Source organism: Balearica regulorum, chromosome 2 (genome assembly GCF_011004875.1).
Source record: "Balearica regulorum gibbericeps isolate bBalReg1 chromosome 2, bBalReg1.pri, whole genome shotgun sequence".
NCBI classification, from domain to species: Eukaryota; Metazoa; Chordata; class Aves; order Gruiformes; family Gruidae; genus Balearica; species Balearica regulorum.
In genome coordinates, this window is record NC_046185.1 from 61,539,351 (window position 1) to 61,559,238 (window position 19,888).

Genomic DNA, 19,888 nt, shown 5'->3' on the forward strand with positions numbered 1-19,888 from the left:
ATGATTGTTAATGCCTCTTTCTGTTGTGTGGTAGCTTGCTGGTTCCTCTACTTTTATACCAATGGTGTTCTGGCAGCAAGTGAATCGTAACCCCTTATTTTCTCTTTCAGTCTCATTTTCTTGGTGGGTTTTTGTTGTTTTTTTTTTAAGACAGACAAGGAGTTATCTGATGTCTTTTGTTGTCATGGGAATTGTTAAATGAAATTTCGAGTTTCTTAGAAGTAATGTAAGAGGAAAATTGCTGTCTTCTCAAACACACATTACCACAATGCTCCATTCGTATATCAGTATTTGAATAACTGTGCCAGTGCATAAAACAAATGCATAAAACCAAGCTCCATCAAGTCAAAAGTTGTTGCTGATTTTTGTGCACTCCAGCTGAATCATCTAGGAACTAAAAGCCAACCAAAATATCCATGTATTTTGCTCTGCACTTTTTTAGACATGTTGGAAATGAAGATCTGTATCTGGAAATTTTGCGGTGTACTCTACCTTTGTCCTCACAGTCAGCTGGTAGTAACAATGTGCACTGATACTGTACGCTGAGAAGGAAGCTGCGTTGGTATTGTTTTGGAGAAGTAACATGAAGCATAAAGAAAGGTTTTCATTGATTTTCGAACGTTGATGTTTTATGTAAAGTAGAATTTTGATATTTAAATGTAAAGTAGAAAAATCATTTAGAAATGTCTCATAAACAAAAAATCCCACAACAAAACACAACAACAACAAAAACCAACCTCTTATAAAATTTTAAGTATTTTGTGCACATCTTGCTACAGTTCTCATCCTAGTGGTTACAATCTTACATCACGATAGTTACATTCTTATATATACAGTTCTCTGTACAGTCAGAGATGATACTTTTAGCTATATCTCTTATGCTTAATTTATGTTAATATCTTAATTTCAGCATCTTGACATAATCTAATCTGGCTACATTTGTTACCAAGAACACAAAAATGTTTTGACTGGCTCATTTGAGTTTGAGTTGTATTTATCTGTAGCTAGTTGTAACTTAACTGTAACAAAGAATCTCAACCTTGCACTAAAACATAAATTCTAATGGTAGCTAAATTATTAATACTTACTAATATTTACAAAAGAAAATTGAAGAACATTACCGTATAGTGATACCAAATTTACAATGAGTCTAGGAAGGATAGATGGGCTAGATGATATTTGGGGATTGCATAGTAGCTCAGTTTGTCTCTATGGATAAATTTTCTGTGTGTTATTTCTTTGTTATATAACTCTGCTCACTTAATTAAAAAATAAAGAAATGAATGTGTTCAAAGTTTAGATTTACTTTTCACTAACTCAATGTAGAAGCCTTCTTTGTAATACTAACTCAGCTATGGATTACATATGTCAGTAATTCTCAGTGCATTATGGTCTTACTAACTTTCCCAAGTACTTTTATTCACAGGGTAGGACGATAACGCTACTAACCATTTTTTCTAGTAAATGAGGTCAACTAAATCATAAATGTTATTTTTTTCCTTCAAGAATCTGCTTTGTGATTCTGCTGTTCATATGACAAATCTCAGCAAGGTCAGGGAGTAGACTGTGTATCTCTCCAGGCATTTTATCTCATTTTAGAGAGGATGGTGGTAATAAATCATCCAGAAACACTTTTATTCCCATTTTCTCATTAGGGCACTGTTCTGCCAACTAGTCTATTTTTTAATAGCCAACCATTTATATATTTTTACGTGTGTACTAAAATATTTTTCTTCCTGGAGCTCAGGGTCAGAGTCCATGAAATGCACCTGTGAGCATTGACTAGTATGCTGCTTCCTCTGTGAGGTAACTCTGAACTTCAGTATAATTTACTGTCCGCATTTCATGTACTCTTACCCTCAGTAGATTGTTACCCCTGTATCTTCATATATTTTGAGCCTGACTTTTGAAATCTTGCCATTACAGCCATTTGAACTGTGTAAAACTTTAAGGTGAATCATATAAAAATGGTTCCACTTGCTGTGTTTCTCATTTGCCTATGTGTAATACATGTTGTCATCAAGTTTATTGTTCTTTTCTCAAATTCCTACAGAGGTAGCAATAGTGACTTCGAGCCAATGGAAAATCATAGACAGAGTAAGACCTCTCATGAAGAGGTGACAAAGAATTTGCGTAGAATAATAAGAAACAAAACATTCTGAAAATGAATCAAACAAGTTTCTTTTTGCACATTCAGTAGGCTGTTCTGAGTCTGTAGATGTGGATTATTTAAAGTGAGGACAGAGTATTGAATAGTTTGTCTTTCAAAGTTCTTTGTCATTAAAGCCAGTGTAAAATAGAGCACATTTTAACTGAACATCTTTGATCTTCAAAGTGTATGGCTGCGTTTAGCAGATGAGCATAGATTTAGATGTGTGCACAGGGGTTCTGTTTAGTATTTGTTACAAACCTCCACCTGGAGACAAAGATTTATGACTAACAGAGGCTTTGAAATCCAAATAGCAGAAATTTCAGCAATGAAGACACTTCTCTTCCTATCATTTTGTAATTGTGTTAGGGGTTGGGTTTTCTATTTGTTTGGATTTTTTTTTAATAAATATTTTTCCAGCTTTATTGCATGAATTGGCATAAAGAAAAACTCCATGGTCTAATGGTTAAGTTCTTTGTTTCACAAAGGAATTAAAATAAGTCAGATTAAATCAAGCCTCATGAATGAATAATCAGGTTGTACATTAAATATTAATTGCTTTTTCTAAAATATAACAAAATTATTTGAAATCATTGTTGCAGTGAGGCAATGTTTACATTAGCACTACTCAGTCTGATAATAAGAACATTTCATGTTCCCTAATATGGTTAATGAGTGCCTTTTTAATTCCTTCCATTATTTCATTACTTTTTATGTATCAAAGTGTTCACATATTTTTTTAGTATTACATGGAGAAAGTACATTTCAGGACCTCATGGGCTTAGACTCTCTGTTATGTTTCCATAAACTATATAGCAACACAATGATCAAGCTGAATTATTTCAGTAATTTTTAAATTTATATTCACTGTTGTCCTACACTTGGAATTATTTATTGTGTCTGATCCTACAAATGCCATATCTTTGCAATTGATCAAAAAAGCTTTTAGCAGCTTTGGAAAAGCATCATACTTCTAATGAGTTATGAAGACTAATAGAGGTGTTCTAGCTTGAAAAAAGTAAATTTACTTTTTTTTTTTAGATTTAAGATTTAAAATTAAATTTGTGAAATTTAAAGAAAAGCTGAACATTAATGTATATCTTATAAATAGAATGTATAGGTTAAAAAGGAAATAAACTATGTGGTCCTTGTAAATGACAGAAAATGCCAGCTTAAAACAAATATAAGTAATAATGTGAATGTTTGATAACAAAAGTTGAAGATTATTTTAATTTGAAATGCATACATTATTTTTAATCATAATTTGCAGGAAACACATGTTTCCCAGAAGACAGTAGTGTTCAACTTAAAAAGAGTTGAATCTAGCTACTACAGAAGTTTTTGGGGTTTGGGGGGTGTGTGTGTGTTTGTTTGTTTTTTGTTGGGTTTTTTTTTGGTGAAGAGTCACTTACATTACTGAGCATCTCTAGCTGAATCCTAGCTGGCTCCAGCTTGAAACTAACAAACAATTACTAATTCACAGTTGTCTAACTGATAATAAGAAGCTGCATTTGTAATGTTGAACTGAATGCCAATATTCTCACATCTATCCAAAACAATAAAGACAAGCAGAGGCATAACTTGACTATGCCATCAAATATAAATACAAAATATAAATATATAAATATCCTGATCGAGTCAAAGATGATGTTTGTGCCATGCCTACAGATGCACATTTTTTTTCTTATAGTTGTGGAAATGTGAATAATAATCATTATAATTGCGGAAATGTGAATAGCAATCGTTATAATGACATGTGTGACTAGAAGAAGTAGTTAATAGTTAACAACTAGAGTCAGTTTCTGATAAATTCACTTTTTAAAAGTATATGGACTGTAATTGATTCAAAATATACTTTATTTCTGTTCAAATGTAGGAACATATGAATGGCTTCCTTTTTTCTGTTCTTAAGAAAACTTCTCACTCAATACCTGAATAATTCTGTCTAAGAAAAGCAAAGCATAATTACCCTGTAAGTTCATGGAGAAATGTATAGTACATATACATAGTACCCATCCTTGCCCGAGCCACTGAAGGCATTTAATACCTTTCCCAAGGGACTTTTTCCCTCATCCATTAATAAAGCTAATTTTTTAACTTTTAATTTTTAGCATATTCTATATTCTTATTCCTAATCTTCCTGTCACAAGCATTTTGATGATAAGAGTTTATTACCATAGGTGTTTCACTCTAATTTGCATCAAACTTATTGAAGCATATGGTTTACCAGATATTTTCCAGTTTATTAGTAAGAAAAAATCATTTTTAAAAACAGACTTTGGGAAAAGAGGGAGCATACTTGAAGTTCCTTACCCATTTCTGTTTATATTCAAGTAAAATAATAATTTTCTGTGAAATACTGAGACAGTCCTTCTCATGAAAGACAGAAGCAAAGAGTCTGCCCTCTTGGATGAGTAGCATTAGCCGTGAAGTTCCTGTTTACTCTTGCCCTGGATTTTAATTTATTCATTATAGAATCAAACTATTATGACACATAGTCTATTGATTTTACTTTACTTAGACATTTCCTTTGTCACTCAAGAGATACATTAAGTAGGAAATGTGGGTTTAAATCCATTTAGATGGAGAAGGAATTGAATCTAGACATTTTACAACCTGAGTTCTAACCTCTGAAATAATTAATCTGTATGTAATGTATGCAGCAGCTGACTTTTCAGGCCTTCCTAAAAGCAGTATATATTTTCCAAAACTTTAAGGATAATGAACTGCCACCAAAGAATCATCTTCTGCTCAGAGTAAGAGGTCTGAATCTGTCAGTGGTTTATGGTCTGCTTTTTTGAATTATAAATGACAAGGAAAAAAAGTCCTGGCTATACCAAAACTTTTCAGACTTGAAATTTGCATTTACAAGGAGTTACTCTAATTTGTTCTGATGACTTCATGGATTATGACTCATTCCTGTTTAACAGCCTCACCCAAAAAATGGTAATTCATGTATATTTCATATCCCTTATAATGATTTTTTCTAGTCACACCTTGTTTGACATGAAAGGATATTATTGAGTTGTGTAGTGTTTTCAATATATTTCAGGGTCCTTTTGCATTGCAGTTTATGTCCTTAGAATGAAGAAATATTTAGACCTCAGTAACCATTGTTATTTCTTCGTATTATACATTTAACACATTAACCATATTATATAGGTGTTATCTACCTGGACTTTAATAAAGCCTTTGACACCGTTTCCCACAGCATTCTCCTGGAGAAACTGGCTGCTCATGGCTTGGATGGGTGTACTCTTCGCTGGGTAAAAAACTGGTTGGATGGCCGGGCCCAAAGACTTGTGGTGAATGGAGTTAAATCCAGTTGGTGGCCAGTCACAAGTGGTGTACCCAGAGCTCAGTACTGGGGCCAGTTCTCTGTAATATCTTTACCAATCATCAGGATGAGGGAATTGAGTGCACTCTCAGTAAATTTGCAGACGACATGGGTAGGAAGGATCTACAGAGGGATCTGGACAGGCTGGATATGTGGGCCAAGGTCAACTGTATGAGGTTCAACAAGGGTCAGTGCCAGATCCTGCACTTGGGTGACAACAACCCCATGCAAAGCTATGGGCTTTGGGATGAGTGGCTGGAAAGCTGCCTGGTGGAAAAGGACCTAGGGCTTTTGGTCAACAGCTGGCTGAATATGAGCCAGCAGTGTGCCCAGGTGGCCAAGAAGGCCAACAGCATCCTGGCTTGTATCAGAAACAGTGTCGCCAGGGAAGTGATTGTCTCCCCTGTACTCAGCACTGGTGAGACTATACTTTGAGTACTGTGTTCAGTTTTGGGCCCCTCACTACAAGAAGGACATTGAGGTTCTGGAGAGTGCCCAAAGAAGGGCAATGAAGCTGGTGAAGGGTCTAGAGAACAGGTCTTATGAGGAGCGGCTGAGGGAGCTGGGGCTTTTTAGCCTGGACAAAAGGAGGCTGAGGGGAGACCTTATCGCTCTCTACAACTACCTCAAAGGAGGTTGTAGCCAGGTGGGTGTTGATCTCTTCTCCCAAGTAACTAGTGAAAGGACAAGAGGAAATGGCCTCAAGTTGCGCCAGGGGAGGTTTAGGTTGGACACTAGGAAAAATTTCGTCACCGAAAGGGTTCTTTCGGCACTGGGACAGGCTGCCCCCTGGTTGAGTCACCACCCCTGGAGGTATTTAAAACGCACATAGATGTGGTGCTTAGGGGCATGGTTTAGTGGTGGATTTGGCAGTACTAGGTTAATGGTTGGACTTGATCTTAAAGGTCTTTTCTAACCTAAATGATTCTATTATCTCATTTAATGCATTTTTTTTCTTCCCCCTTTCTAAAGGTGATTTCTGCTATAGTGATTATTACATTTATTTGTTTATTTGTTATCACATCCCTCATAAAGCATTAAATACTGTGGGTTTAGGTGCCAAGACTCAGCTGTAGTTCACACTGTCCTAGCTTTCCAACCTCAATTTTTCTAGATCATTAGTTTCATGTAAAACTGCTCATTGCATATAAAGCCAATGTTGCTTTGCAGTTAATGGCATAACAGTTCAAACATAACATATATAAACTGCTGCAAGTTCACACTTCTCTTACTTTCGTGTTGAAAATTCCTAAGTTCAATATTTGTTCTGTACAGTAGAACTTGATTATCCATGTTTTCTTCGGTTCTTTGTGCTAGGAAACAGTGTTTCCAAGATATGGGGTTTAGTCTCATTGCTCTAACACATCAATTTGTTAGTTCACTGATAAATGACTTTTGCTGTTTGTGTCTATTGTGAAGATAAAGTGGTTGTAAGTGCTTTGAGAGCCTTGTCTATTCCAATACACTGCTTTATTACCCTGCAAGTTCAAATTTTGGCAGTATAAACCTTTATCTGCAGTAAAGGGAAATTTTAATTGTGTTTCTCTTTGCTAGAATCTCTGTATTTTGCTGTTACTACATAAAATAGTATTGGTTATCGATATTTTCTTTTTCTGAAGAGCCTAATTCATCATTTCTAAACACACCAAATTCTAGTGACTTTTATAGTCAATTAATTAGACCCAAACCACTTCCAGCAATTTTGTGCAGCCTGGAAGCAAATCAGAAGGTCCTTTTTAGGATCCAGGTTCAAGGCTAAGCTGGTACATGAAAGCACTGATAATAACACAAATTGATTTCTTCTCAATCTTTTCCTTTGGCTTTGGTCTAGCTTGCTTCCTTCTGTATGTCACTCTCTCCTGAAAACAGGATCACTATCTAAGCATGTGTCCATTCCTATTTTTTTATAGTTAGTCAGAAAACAGAACTCTGATTCCTTCATTCATTTGTGTATTAATATTTTTCATTAACATTTTTTGGCCTGTTTTTTTTAATTGCAGGTACCAAAATGGTCTCTACTGTAGTAAAGATAGCACCAGATAATGTCTTTGCATTGTAATGTAAAATACATAGAATTGGTAATTTGACTTGGTTTTGGTTTGGGGTTTTTTTTTGGGGGGTGGGGGTGGGGGTTAGTAGTCTCAGCAGGGAGCCTAGGTCTAGTGCTCTTATTGGAAGATATGACATATGGTGAAGTGGTAGCAGAGAATAGCAGAAAAATTTTGATAAAATGCTATTACTGCTGTGATTATATAGATAAATAAAGATTATTAAACGCCATTCTATTCTAAAAAGGAATTATTAAATATGACACTGTCATATGCTGCATAAGTTGTCCTTCTGAGAATAAATTGTTAATTCCTGCTTATTGGATGACATCTTTTAATGTAAGTAATCCGTTTCACTTACTAATCCACTGATCAAGGTGAGTGATCAGTGTTTTGTTTTTTTTTCTTTTTAGTAAACATGCAGAAACAATTTGTTTTTTTCATTTCTTTATGGTTTTTTCTCCTTCCCCAGACTCCTTCCTTATTGTACTGAAATTGCTGCTTAGGAAAAAAAGGGCATAATGAATATTTCAGGCTGGAGTCATCAGAAGATTTCAATGCTCTCTGATTCTCCAAGAATTCTGGGGAAGGGCGTTCTATGTCTGCAGTAGAAGTTGTCTACTTTACTCTCTGTTGTTACTCTCAGCAACAATCAAAATCTACAAGGCTTCTTGGAAAACATAAAAAATGAGTCTGTTTAAAGAAGGCAACTTTGTGAACACAATTCTCAAAAGACCAATCAACTGTTGCATAAAAGTAAATTTAGTTCAGAATATTCTGGAGACAAGTCTAAGAATTAAATAATGATTCTAGACTTAGTTAAGATGGAAAAAAAGGAAGAGATTGTTATAGCATGCTGAAAGAAGGATATTGCCTTTATAATTTAAATTGTATATAACACTTTTTCTTTTATGTTTAAATTCTGTTTATATCGCCATTTTTCCTTAATAAAAAGTAAAGATACTGTAAAATTTATAGCATACAATTAGAAACATAAAATAACAGATTTTCAGGTTGTACAACAGAAGATCTGATTATTCTTAATAAATTATAGCTGTTACCTAAGCAAATTCATATTCATGCCTTGTGTCTTCGGAAATTTAAATCATTTCTCCTTCAGAAATTAGTAAGGAAGAAAATTGAAGTTCTGGAACTCATGTAGATTTTAGATAATTAAATTATGGTTCTAGGATTTTTCAAACCAAATTAATTGTAACTGATACAAATCTTGACTCAAATCTGATAGTTTTTGATCCTCAATCTACAAACAATATCACACTTAAAGTCTCTGGCAGTAGCTAAGCTGAAAATGATTAATCACCCATATTTCTTCTTTTTTTTTTGTTTGTTTTTATTATCAATCCAGTATATTTTTTCAAATCAGACTATTAAATGTAAACTATGCTTAGTAACCCACTGGAAAATAGTCAATGTACCTCTATGTTGTAGAAGCTAGCATCATGTCTTATTTCTAATTAAAATATTTGGTAACAAAAATAAATTAAGATGCTGTGTTTTCCAAATATTTCAAAGTGCTTAACAATCGTTAATTTTTCAGCAGTAGCAAAATTGAAAACTATGTTTATGTTTTAGACCTGAATATTTCAGGTAAGTTTCAGTAGCATTTTTGAATCACAGAATAATTTAGGTTGGAAAGGATTTAAGAAAAGGAGAACATCTTGCCCAACCCTGTGCTCAAAGCAGAGCTGACTTCAAAGATAAATGTGGTTGCTCAGACCTTATCCAGTCAATGCTTTAAATGTTTCCAGCAACAGAGACTCCACAACTTCTCCAGGCAACCTCTTGTGTTGGAACTTTATATGTGTGCACTCAACAACAGTCCCCATCCCAAACACAGTGTATGGTAAGCTTCTGAGAGGAAGCTAGCTATTGAGGAACAAATGATTGGTAAAACATTGCTGAGGGAACAAGCACAGTTTGCTTCTGAGATACCAACTATCTATGTATTTGCAACAGTTCTATGGTAATAAAGCAAAGCTAAGTTTTTGAGACGATTCTGAAAGACTGGAAGAGAGTAAAAGAAATGGCTAAATTCATATCTAGTTTAAGCAATCACAATACCATTGATTTAGTCAAAGCAAAGCATTTTTATCTTAGCCCAGGAGCTTCCTTAAACCTTGTTATCATCTCTGAGGTATTTTTTAATTTTCTGTGGGTTTCAATCTACTTATTTCTTCATTTAATGTTACTTTTTATTTATTCAAGATCACTTAACTTTTATATAAATCATTTTGATATTTTTTTTTCTCACTGGTATTGGTTATGACAACTGTTGTTCATTAAAAATACTGAAAATATGAATCATAGTCAGGCTTCAAAATCCAGTGCTGTAAAAGATGAAGGAAAATCTTTGATAAAGTGAAAGAGGTGACTCTATTATTTCCACAATATGTGAGACCAAAATATAAGTTCTTTTTTTTATAAGAAACTCTGAAACTTAGAAACTGATACCTGGTACCATATAATGGGATTAGAGCTAATACTGTTTCAGTTACAGTCAGGGAAGAAGATAGCTGTCTCTAGCATTGAGGGAAAGGGCAAAATGGATATGTGTCTGGTCTAGAGCTGGAACAAGAGGCTAGATATACAATATCACTGTATAGACTTTTCTATGGTCAGTATAGTTTTTGGTGCATGCCAAAGTGAATTTGTCTCTCGGGGGGGGGGGGGGGGGGGGGGGAAGCATTCTGCAGTTTGTGTTCTGAACAAAACAATTAATTACCTTGCAGTCAAAATAAACAGACATCATTTCTGCAGCTGTCCAAATCATGGATGCTTACTGTATCATTTTTCCCTGTCGTCCAAGACTAAATGTTCCATCTGCAAAATGATTAAATGAATTTCATAGGTAAACACATTTACCATTCCACTTTAATGGAGTTGCCCTTCATTAGAGAATGTCATTCCAAATTAACATGAGGAGCTATTACTGAGATGTCTAAAATGAAGAGCTGAATGACATAGTACTCATTTTTCAGAAGTACGGATGTTTTTGAAATGGGAATTGAACACCAATAGCAGATTGATGTAATAGTTACATGTTTATGCCAATCGCTCCTGTCAGTCAAAGTGTGGCAAACTAAAGGAGAAAATACAACAGAAGAAACATTCAAAGCAACAAGCACCCACAAAACAATGTCCTTCTCTGGTCCATTTTGCTTATGACACTTCCACAAGCGTGGAAGAAGGGTTTGGGTTTGTTGTTTTGTTTTGTTTTTCTTTTTAAATAATAATAATTCAAATTAATAACTATTCAAATAATTCAAATTTCAAGAGAAACAATGGGCACTGAGTGTATGCAAGCTTAGTGAGCTAGAAGAAAATTTGTATATCAATATTGGACTAATATATTTATTTAGAATTTTAGCTGACAAAGGAAAGGTAAAAAAACAGGAGAAGAAAAACTTCAAGTACAATTGTATTTTCAGTATATGGTGTGTGTAAAATACCTCTGATAGCCTTTCTGATTTATTTGCTGCGTAATAGGTCACCAGAATGATGTGATGTTATATATTACTCCATAATGTTATTTATTAATTTTCTACTCTTCTTTCCCAGCAGATATTTATTATTGCTCTCTCTAACAAAAGTCTGTATTTCCCTTCATATGTTATCATAATTTTTACAGTATGACTATATTATATGTATACTTGGTGTGGGTCTTTTTTGAGGTATGCATTTTTATGTCCTTTTTTTAGTGTGTGGCATCTTTGTCTGTCTGCTTGTCAAGGGGAGGAAATACTTCTTGTAGCTGCTATCCTACCAGTCCAGTTTATACTTTGTAGTATCTTGACGCTATCAAAATTTACATATAATAATTAGTATTGTTTAGTTTGATTAGAGCATACATCTGCTCCTGAAAATTATGATGCTTCAGTTTTATTTTACTGTTTACTCTCATTACAATGACAACCCATTGCCAGTAATTAGATTATTGTTTACTTCAAGACCTGAAACTGCGCAGTAGTCATCTGTCTTCAGCAGCATCTGTATGCACCTACCATCTGTTCTTCTCATGCGGTCATGAAATATTATCTGTAAAAACTTCTTCCTTTCACTTTTTGAATGGTGTGTAAAATTTCTTAATATTTGCTGCTAAGCAAATTAACAACTTCTGTTTAGAATTAATAAGACATACTACCCATTTTAAAAATAATAATAATTTATAGCTTAGGAAAGACTAGTTTTCATTACTGCTTTAGCATTTTATAATAATTTTCATTAGAAAAGTGTGTTGTAAAAGTTAACTGACAACAAACTGAAGCCTTCTGTAAGCTTAGAATTTATTTCAGTAACAGTAAAATTTAGTTAATTTTTTCATCATGGCAACCTGTTGCTAGGTGAGATTACTTTTAACTTTTAAATATTGATGCGTTTGGTAGACCTATTTTTTCTTTTGAGGAAGTGTAGTGCATTGGCCCTGGCTGAAGGCCAGGTGCCCACCAGAGCCGCTCTATCACTGCCCTCTTTCATTAGACAGGGGAGAAAAGGTATAACGAAAAGCTTGTGGGTCGAGATAAGGACAGGGAGAGATCACTCACTAATTATCGTCACGAGCAAAACAGACTGAACTTAGAGAGGGAATTCATCTTATTTATTACTAAGCAAAACAGAGTAGAGGAATGAGAAATAAAACCAAATCTTAAAACACCTCCCCCCACCCCTCCCATCTTCCCGGGCTCAACTTCACTCCCGGCTTCAACCTCCGCCCCCCTCAGCAGCACAGGGGGACGGGGAGTGGGGGTTACGGTCAGTTCATCACATGTTGTTTCTGCCGCTTCTTCCTCCTCAGTGGGAGGACTCCTCTCATCGTTCCCCTGCTCCAGTGTGGGGTCCCTCTCACGGGAGACAGTCCTTCACAAACTTCTCCAACGTGGGTCTCTCCCACGGGGTGCAGACCTTCAGGAGCAAACTGCTCCAGTGTGGGTCCCCCACGGGGTCACAAGTCCTGCCAGCAAACCTGCTCTGGCGTGGGCTCCTCTCTCCACGGGTCCACAGGTCCTGCCAGGAGCTTGCTCCAGCGTGGGCTTCCCACGGGGTCACAGCCTCCTTCAGGTGCCTCCACCTGCTCCAGCGTAGGGTCCTCCACGGGCTGCAGGTGGAATCGCTACACCCCCTCATCCTCCCTCCATGGGCTGCAGGGGGACAGCCTGCTTCACCATGGTCTTCACCAGGGGCTGCAGGGGGATCTCTGCTCCGGCACCTGGAGCACCTCCTGCCCCTCCTTCTGCACTGACCTTGGTGTCTGCAGAGTTTCTTACATCTTCTCACTCCTCTCTCTGGCTGCAAAAGTGCTCTCTAACTGTTTTTTCTCTTTCTTAAATATGTTATCACAGAGGCGCTGATTGGCTTGGCCTTGGCCAGCGGTGGGTCCGTCTTGGAGCCGGCTGGCATTGGCTCTGTCAGACACAGGGGAAGCTTCTAGCAGCTTCTCACAGAAGCCACCCCTGTAGCTGCCCCCCCCCCCCCCCACCAAAACCTTGCCACACAAAGCCAATACAGGAAGCAAAGAAGTAAAATAAGGACAGTTTAACATATACATCTCATTTATATCACATGTATGCTGGGAGAATCTCTACTAATCCTGTACTAATCCAATAGCCACATTTGACAGTTTTAAGGTAGAGAGGAATGAGCCACATTTAACTCATTTAAAAATTATTTGATTTCATCACTTTTTAAATATCATTTAAATAATAATAAACTGTGTTTTAATGGTGTTGAATCCCTTGCTATTATCACAAAATAGGCCAGGCAGAATACTGTATAACTTCTGTATTGTAGTCTGAGTTTTCTTCTGTCACTGTGACCTAATTAGTAATGAGGTTAGGGATGGAAGACTTTCTAAGCCCAGCTTTATGACAAACCTGTTTGGCAAATACAACAACTTCCTAAATCCAACTGAACTGACAACATTTTGCATTTTATAGCTTATTTTCTTTTCTATAGCAAAGTGTTTTTGTGTTTTGTTTATACTATTGTTTGTCAGCAAGTGGATATGGATGTCCTTCCTGAAAATGTAGAACACAGAAAATAACGGAAAAAAGAAGAAAAAAAATAGGGGAAAAAAGGAGGAATATTATTAAAATGATGGTATTAAAATTCTAAAACTTCTTTCTTGATAGAGAAATAATTCTTGATAGAATTATTATCTCTGGTTTATATTTTCACTTACTCCTTTTCTCCCCCCCAAAACTCTGAATACAGCAGAAACTAAGGAATAAAGAGAGGAAAGAGGTTGGCTGTGTACAATGCATTGTATATTTTGTCATTTGGTAACGGTTTCTAGCTTCCTAGAAGCATAAGATAGATATTAACTATTCTTAGTTAATGTGCAGTTCTTAATCTAAGTGCAGGGTTAATAATAAAACAAAAGATAGGCATAAGAATATGGCTGTAGTGGTCGTGCTGCTTAGTCTTAATGTATTGTCTTCTTTTTTTCTTCCCTTACCTCACTTTTAAAAAATACACATATAAAGAACTGTGTAAACGTAAGTGGTGAGAAAGCAAAATACTCACCAATATTTTCATGGGAATTTAAATCTACATTATTAAACTGCTGATCCTTCTTAATTCTAGACAATTTGCATCAGAATAGGTGAAGACTGATCCAGTGCCCAATGTAAGCTTTTTTTCAGGAAACTGGAAAGGTGAAAAATATCCACTTAATTCTTGCACTGAACGGGTAATTTAAGTAAGTTCTGTTGGTTTCATAAAGCTGAAGCCACATGTTCACATCAGCATTCAAGGACCATACATAACTAATGAGTAAAAATGTTATTTCTATTAAAGATTCTTAATAAACCATAAAGGGTAGATTGGAAAAATAATGGTTGTCCAATTTTAATATAAATAAAGGAAAAATATGAGAAAATTAATCTAATAATCTTTTATAGAGACAAATCAATTTTTTAAAAATTTCAGGAGGAAAAGCTAATATCTTGCTGATAAGCTGTAATTTTCTGCTTAATAATTATCTTTTAGGGAACAGTCCCATTTTATTAAAATTACTAATTAACTGACTGTACTGCCATGCTAATAGTGAAGGAAGCACAATAACAGCATATCGATAGTATGAGTTTTTAAAAAGAGAAAAAAGTTAAATAGTAATGTGTTCCCCATATTCAATAGCAGCAATTTAAATGCAAATGTACAATACAAAAAAAAGACCTCCATTTTCCTCCTACATGGAAGGAATGTATGCGTTCTGGTAAAGCAGATTTTTGTTCAGGAACCAGCCTGAGAAAAGAGACAAGCTAATGGGGACATGTCAGTTGTTAAAAGTCAGGTTAAAATCCTGGTCTTGTGAAGTCAGTGAATTCAGCAGGGGCAGATTTCAAGCAGGGTTATCTTTCTTGAAGTGAGAATTCAAAAGCAGTAATATCCAAAAATCTAATTTCCTCAGTCTTATGCTTCAGAACAATTGCAAAACCTACTTGTCCTCTTGGAACAAAACTGGACTACAGATTTTTGGAGAACAGAAACCTTTTCTCTAAGAATGCAGTACTAACTGGGGCCACATTGGTACCAATGGCACTCCTCTGACAGAAGTCTTGCTCTGCTTAATGAACAGTGCATAGTGCAAGAGGGGGCTACGCAGAACATAAAGTAATGGCGTGAAACTTGGGCTGATAGAAATTTTTGCTGAGAAAGAGAAGCTGGGATGAACAGTAAAATAAAAGTAAAATGAAGATGTTCATCAATCAGTATTTTCCCATGGCAAGTCAGAAATTTGTTGAGCTTGTGCATAAGCCTAGATGAATTTTGTAGTCAAATAAGAGCTCACACTGAAGAGGAAGGTTAGAGTTACATGGTGCTTCAAGGCATTTGTGAACAACAAATGAGAACTGTTTTATACATTGTTTCCAGCAAGCAATATTCATTTTCAGAACAGCCTTTACCTTCTGTACAGAAAGACTTGACGTCCAAATTTTACATCCAGCTAGATATTTCAACACTACTATCATATTCATAGCTTGATAACCTTACTTTGCTTTTACATTTCTAATTTATAACACAGGCAGTCATCTAAATAATTCAGATTGAATGTTTGCACTTGCAAAGTGGAAAAAGTTGAAAGACTATGAAAGGAAAACCTACAATCTTTTTCTAGCAACTCCCAATTATGCTTCCAAAAGGATGAAGGGAAAAATGGATTCCAAACTGACATCTTGACGTATTAAACAAACCCAGTGGTACATTGCGTATCAATACAAGATTTAATCCCACAATGTTAGTTGTATCACTGCATAAGGTTGTTAACAAATAGTTTACTAATATGGCAATCTGGTATGGAAGTATTTGCATCGGAAGGTAAGCAAAATACAAAGAAATACTGTATATGCCATTTTTCAGATGGTATTGTAGGTTTCTACTATTATCATTACGTTCCTTTTTTTTTCGTTTTTTCTTTTTTCTCTCTCTTTTTTTTTTTTCCCCCCCATGAAACAGCATCCTGAAATCACAGTCTTTCTCACGTTGTGGCTAGCTTTCTAGTTCAGAGGAACCCATTTTCTTTTCTTTTGTGTCCTGTTTTATTTCCCTTGCTCTTACTACCCTCTAATTAGGGTTTCTGTATGTGAACTGAAGCAAGGATTGATGAAGGGACTTTCACCCTGAATTTATAATGGGAGTTATAATAACCAGTTTCTTCACAGTGTTGCATTTTATTGCAACAGTTCATAGCTAAAAATACTGAGAAATTATTCATGTCAAAATTAGAATAAAAAAAAATGAAGCTCAAAAGTGCAGTAAGCAAAGAAAGCAAGAATCTGACTTTCATGCGAAACTGTAATCCAAGACTAGGTGTTTTAGAAAACTGGAGGGACTGACAAGGAGAGAAATTAGCACCAAAACACTCAAAAATTGTTATGAATTGTTCCCAGGGTAGAGGTAGATATGATTAAATACAGCATTTCAGTTAAATAATATTTCTAATCAAATGTAATCTGTTAATAACAGCCTCAGACAGGATCATAATAGATGTAGTGTGGTGTTGCATACTATATTGCTGCCAATCAGCCCCACATCATTAGTCAAATAAGAGTTATATTGTTACAAACATATCTGGGAAGAAGTTTTCCACTGGAATTTTGTTCTTAATTTTCATTTAGGAGGTAGTCATGCTCCTAAACAATACCTGCTCCTTACGAAAATATTATACTCTGAAATTCCTGCCATCTTGTAATAGCTTAGTGATGAGAAACCCCATCAGGAGACCACAGGTTGGGTTCCTGTTTTGCTTTACTCAGATTAGCAATTTGCTGTTCCAGCTATGAAACTGAAAGGCAAAAATTGGAGCCCCTAGTTCAGTGCATTTCTCTGACCTCAGTTCTATGGTAACATTTCCTGTCTGTCAAATTATATTGTGAGTATTCAAGTACAGAAGGTATCTTATTTTGCAAATAGTAATCATAACAATATTTCAGGTATTAAAAATGCTCATTTCTAGAGTTATCAATCATATTTTTGAATCACAAAACAGTACATGTTTATTTTTAAATTATCTCTACTGAAGTGGAGTTACTTGGCAGCAAATTAGTTGAATAAATAAACAGACATTTTCTTATACTGATACTCCATGAAAAGCATTTGATCAGAAGTTTAGCTGTAGTTTACAAATTAACTATGAGCATGATTTTTAGAGATACTATAGTGACTGAAAAAAAAACACCCAAGAAATCCATACTATGCCAGGCTGCAATCTTTCTTCAGTGAAGGATTAAGTTGTGGTCTCCCTTTCAGTTTTGCTCTTTTCTTACAGCTGGTCATCTTCAAACCTTCTTCATTCTAGCCATTAGAAAAGTCATGCTGAAAACACTCATTGGAGCTGTAAACAAACAGAAAGAGATTACATATAGAAATACTCACTATACAGGTGAAGTGCTTTCAAATAATGTAAATGGTCAAATCGATCAGCATTTTTTTCACTCTCTTTTCTTTTGATGAATCCATAGGCAAGAACCAATTCTTCTGAGATTTTTGTTTTCAGAGTTTCTGATTAGAAAAACAAGTTGAATGTTTTCTGTCTTGTCATCTGCAGGAAATTAGGTTATGAAGGAAAGCATACTTGCGTAGCTTCAAGACATTCATAGTTTCTGCAGTCAAAATAGAACATGGCCTCCATAGTCTGTCTACCCTGTGATGCAAATGACATCACTTTGTAAAATGTGCGGTTTTCAGAACAAAGATTAAACTAGGCCAAGCCCCTACAGATCTTGTTATCATAATATAAGATATTTGTTAATACATCTTTATATAACAGTTGTCTTGTTCTGAAGTTTGACACAATTTGAGGTTAAAATGTCTATTCATTTGAGAAGGAACTACTTATAACATACATTAACTTTGTTGTAGGTTTCATTCTGTTTTTAAATCTAAAAATCTTTCCTAAACATTCACAGCACTAACAGGAAGTTAATTTACAGCTCTCTTTTAGGAGGGTTTGTTCTTTTTTTACATGAGAGATATCTGGAAGTCTCATCAGAATGTAACAATGATTTTCCTAGTCATGCTGAGAAATTCTCATTTGTTATATGTAGGCAACTGTTTGGAAACATTGAGAAAATCCATGGGAATATTTCATAAAGGTATAATTTCCTGTGAGAACAGTCACATTTTTAACTCTCTTGGACTGTGATATTGTGTTGGCTTAATAAAGACTCTCAGTGGGCAGTAGGCAACCTTGTGTGGCTTGCAAAATCAGTTATTCTTCTTGAGTTTTCGGTTAGCATTGGCCTGGATCCTTGTGATTTTCCACTACATAAGCTCCAGAGTGATATTCTTTCATATGCTGGAGGTCATCATCAAACCCTGAGCACTGAAATAAAAAAATTTAAAATTGCATATGCATATGTAAAGTTACTTTACTGAGTCTTTTTGTTCTGGGGGGAGAGTGTGTGTGTGTGTGTGTGTGTGTGTCTTGTTTGGTTTTGTGTTTTTTTGGTTTTGCTTTTTGTGGCTTTTTTATTATTTTTAATTAGAACTTTGATGACTAGGAGTGTGGTGCTTATGCAGTTCTTTAAAATTAATATGAGCTGCAAATGCTTGCAGTAAACAATGATTAAAATGTATGACTCAAAACTATGGCTGCTGGGTTGGCTTTTTTGTAATTTACAAATATCAACTAAACACAAAATTATGTGCTGTATGTAGCAGAGCACCATATAATTACTGTCAGGAGTGACACCACTCAGCTTGCTGAGTGAGAAGGCTGGGCTTTGGGTTGTTGTTTTTTCTTTATTCTACTATAATAGCTGTGTTTATGTATTAAACTGCCAGACTTCTGATTAAGTTTTTATCATTGAGATTGCCTTCTTCAGAACTAAAGGTTTTTGGAATAGCTGGGGTGCTGGCTTTGTTTTGTGTCACTATTGTTAAGTTTTTTGTAACACCAAAAACAACAACAAAACCCCAACGCTTTTCATTTCTGATGTTGAAGTATATTTGCACCACATCATGGGAAAAGATTTTTGTATTTGTTGTATTGTTTTATCTTAAAAAAAGTAAGAGAATATATCACAGGCTGCTTGACTTATTTCCACTGTTGCCATGCCCTAGTGATGTCTTACTCTTCCCAAATGGTTTCTAATTGCTTATTTGAATTTTTAATGTGACTAGTGAATAATGATAGGTTCCTGGAACCAAGACTAAACCTAGAGCAAAACTCTTTCAAGAAAGGCCATTGAAGAAACTCAGATTTTAATTGAGGTTATGTAGAAATATAAAGAAAATCTCTGAAAAATCTCAGCATATTCAAGCTTTAAAGATATTTTGAATAAATTGCATTATAACACACACATACAAAATATCATATGGGGGGAGAGGGGAAAGCATGAAAAATAGTTACAAGCACTCTACCAAAGAAAGAAACATTGCAATTAAGTAAGTTATGGAGTTAATTACAGAATAAGTTATTTAAATAGTTTAAGTTGGATATCACTGTATTCTTTGCAAGTAGTGATTTACCAAATGAATTAATAGAGGTTACAATAGTCAACAAATGCAAAAGGTTCCCAAAACATCTTCGCTTTGTCTCATGGAAGATTAACAAGCCCTTTTGGGAGATAAAAAATGGCTGAAGAAGAAAAAGGTAGAAAAAAAGGGATGTTTGGTGTTTTGGTAGATCAAATTTTGGTTGAACTCATCATCTTAATACTTGCTGGCTGTAGTCTTTCTATTTCCATAAAAACAAAAAGTGAACAATAATTAAAATAGTCTGTTTTATCCATAATGTCTGTTTTTCTTATAAAGCATAGCTTTGAATAAAGAGCAATTAGTGGCACAACTGTAGCATATTATATTATTTAGTTTAAAATAATATTAAAAAGTCTT

The 19,888-nt window shown here is 35.1% G+C and overlaps 1 protein-coding gene and 1 long non-coding RNA gene across 3 annotated transcripts in view; one reads left to right on the plus strand and one right to left on the minus strand.

Annotated features, from left to right (window-relative positions):
- CCDC102B (coiled-coil domain containing 102B) overlaps positions 1–19,888 on the plus strand; it is a 188,768-nt gene that overhangs the window by 133,360 nt on the left and 35,520 nt on the right. The window lies entirely within an intron of this gene.
- LOC142600411 (uncharacterized) overlaps positions 12,779–19,888 on the minus strand; it is a 70,924-nt gene continuing 63,814 nt past the window's right edge. The window contains exons 1-3 of one of the 2 annotated variants that reach the window (XR_012833882.1): positions 17,244–17,697; positions 14,075–14,197; positions 12,779–13,566 (exon numbers count right to left, since the gene is read on the minus strand). This is a non-coding gene — a long non-coding RNA (uncharacterized LOC142600411). Of the gene's footprint in view, positions 13,567–14,074; positions 14,198–17,243; positions 17,698–19,888 lie in introns of those variants that run through there. The other variant, XR_012833881.1, reaches the window with a different exon arrangement.